Source organism: Tarenaya hassleriana, unplaced genomic scaffold (genome assembly GCF_000463585.1).
Source record: "Tarenaya hassleriana unplaced genomic scaffold, ASM46358v1 Cleome220, whole genome shotgun sequence".
Classification (NCBI taxonomy): Eukaryota; Viridiplantae; Streptophyta; class Magnoliopsida; order Brassicales; family Cleomaceae; genus Tarenaya; species Tarenaya hassleriana.
In genome coordinates, this window is record NW_010965542.1 from 23,279 (window position 1) to 26,576 (window position 3,298).

Below are 3,298 nucleotides of genomic sequence, written 5' to 3' on the forward strand. Positions count from 1 at the left end.
TCGGTCTTCTTCTTGAAGATCCACTTGCATCCGATGGGTTTTATCCCTTCAGATGCATCAACCAGAGTCCATACTTGGTTGTCTGACATGGGCATCTCGGACTTCATAGCCTCGCGCCATTTTTCGGAGTCCGGACTCGCCATTGCCTCTGGGTATGTGGTGGGCTCGTCATGTTCTAATAACATAGATTCCGAAATTTTCCGTTTTCTAGGTCCGATTATGCAATCGTTGCTTAATCTGATCAACTGTGACTCAAATAGATATGATTTATTCTTATGGATGGTCCATAGTGAATGAATGCATGTAACTTAATCAAGATATTGGATATGCTTGATTTAGTGGGAGCTTCGAGATTGGGATTACATAATCGAATGGTTGGTCTATTCAGATTATGTAATACATCTGATCAAGGAATAATTGTTGATCCTTGATATGTACAATCGTTGCACAGAAACCGGTTAGATCTAGAAGCTCTATGAGTAAAGCACTTGTCAAGGCCTCGATCGTACGTGTCATGGGCCATGCCAAAGCTGGGTGTGCCGTATTATCTTGGTGAGGCAAGATGGAGAAATGGTGGTTCTCATAGCTTGAAAGTAGATGCTTGATCTAGGTGCGGTTTTGAAAATCCCTTATTCATGTAATGCTAAGTGTGTACCTCCCATTACTAGAGCGCTTGTCAAGGCATCGATCGTCCGTAACACGGGTCATGCCAAAGCTGAGCGTGCCGGATTATCTTTGTGAGGCAGGGTAGGAAATCGTGGTTCCTATAGCTTGAATATGGTTTATCTTGGGTTAAGTTGTCAAGTTTGACTTGAGACTTAATGGTACAGATGAGACGAGTATGCAATGATATTTGATATCATAGTCTCATAAAGGATCTAAGAGTCATATTGGATATGATTGACATTAGATGTCTACCTAAATAGCATAAGGCTGAGTGTAAAAACTTGTTCTTATGTGAAATATGGATCTTAGTCCCATATGGAAAATTATTGTAGGGTTAGTTTTCTTTATGGGAATATAGTTCATCTTTGCATCTATGTTGTCATTATTTGATGATGGACTAGCTGGTAGTGGATCATAGATAGATTGACACTGATTGATGATGGACTAGCTGGTAGTAGATCATTGATAGAATCTGCATGTAGATGTGTTTTCGTTCTGTTTTGTCTTTTTCTGTAGGACATAGCGTTAACCGGTATTGTCCCGAAGTTGACGATGCGATCTATCCTTATGAAGGATAAGACTCTAACCATGGCTTCTAGATCGATCATTGATGCTTATTGGAAGCATGTGGATGATGATCCGGACAAGTCTAGCTTGACGTTTGGAAACATGATCTCTGAATTGCGTAAGCGATTAGAGGACATGGACGATTCTTTGATTGTTGATCAGTAGAATGCATCATTCCAAAAAGAGAGCTGAAAGCCATGGTAAGAGTGAAATGGTAGTTGTTGGAAAGAGTTCCAGCAAAAGGAAGCGTTCCAAGAGCAAGGGCAAGTGGAAAGTGACAAGCGTTGTCATTGAACCTAAGCCTAAGTCCAAAAAGAAAGCGTGTTATTTCTGTCATGCCGTTGGGCATTGGAACAGAAATTGTAGACTCTACCTGGAAGATCAGGAGAAGAAGAAGCTTAAAGAAGCTTCGACTTCTGGTGTCTTCGTTATAGAGACTAATTTGTTTACTTCTACGTCGTGGGTATTAGATACCGGAAGCGCCTCGCATATTTGTGGAAATATGAAAGGGTTGCGAGGAAGTAGATAATTGGCAAAAGGAGAAGTAGATCTCCGCGTTGGGAATGGAGCAAAAATTGTTGCATTAGCCATCGGGACTTTCGATCTGACTTTACCTTCTAGGGATCTCTGAATTGCGTAAGCGATTAGAGGACATGGACGATTCTTTGATAGTTGATCAGTTGAATGCGTCATTCCAAAAGAGAGCTGAGAGGCATGAAAAGAGTGAAATGGTAGTTGTTGGAAAGAATTCCAGCAAAAGGAAGCGTTCCAAGAGCAAGGGCAAGTGGAAAGTGACAAGCGTTGTCATTGAACCTAAGCCTAAGTCCAAAAAGGAAGAGTGTTATTTCTGTCATGCCGTTGGGCATTGGAACAGAAATTGTAGACTCTACCTGGAAGATCAGGTCTATCAATGATCTACTACCAGCTAGTCCATCATCAATCAGTGTCAATCTATCTATGATCCACTACCAGCTAGTCCATCATCAAATAATGATAATATAGATGCAAAGATGAGCTATATTCCCATAAAGAAAATTAACCCTACAATAAATTTCCATTATGGGATTAAGATCCGTATTTCACACAAGAACAAATTGTTACACCTATCCTTATGCTATTTAGGTAGACATCTAATGTCAATCATATCCAATATGACTCTTAGATCTTTTATGAGACTATGATATCGAATATCATTGCATACTTGTCTCATCTGTACCATTAAGTCTCAAGTCAAACTTGACAACTTAACCCAAGATAAACCATATTCAAGCTGTAGGAACCACGATTTGCTACCCTGCCTCACAAAGATAATCCGGCACGCTCAGCTTTGGCATGACCCGTGTTACGGACGATCGATGCCTTGACAAGCGCTCTAGTAATGGGAGGTACACACTTAGCATTACATGAATAAGGGATTTTCGAAACCGCACCTAGATCAAGCATCTACTTTCAAGCTATGAGAACCACCATTTCTCCATCTTGCCTCACCAAGATAATACGGCACACCCAGCTTTGGCATGGCCCATGACACGTATGATCGAGGCCTTGACAAGTGCTTTACTTATAGAGCTTCTAGATCTAATCGGTTTCTGTGCAACGATTGTTCATAATCCGAATAGACCATCCATTCGATTATGTAATCCCAATCTTGGAGCTCCCACTCAATCAAGCATATCCTATATCTTGATTAAGTTACATGTATCCATTCACTATGGACCATCCATAAGAATAAATCATGTTTATTTGAGTTACAGTTGATCAGATTATGCAACGATTGCGTAATCGGACCTCGAAAACGGAAATTTTCGGAATCTGGACTTCGGACCGTCCGTTCTGGAGGTAGAACGGACGTTCCAGGCTTGGCAGGACGTTCGGTCTCGACTGCAAAAGTCAGAACGGATGTTCTGCCTAGTAGAACGGACGTTCTGCATGGCAGAACGGACGGTCCAACCTTCCGTTCTGTGTCAATCAGTCCGTCACCCGTGGACCGTCCGTTCTGGCTTACCCAGAACGGACGGTCTAGGGTAGGTCTCCGTGATCAGATCACGTTTCCCCTCGTTCTTGG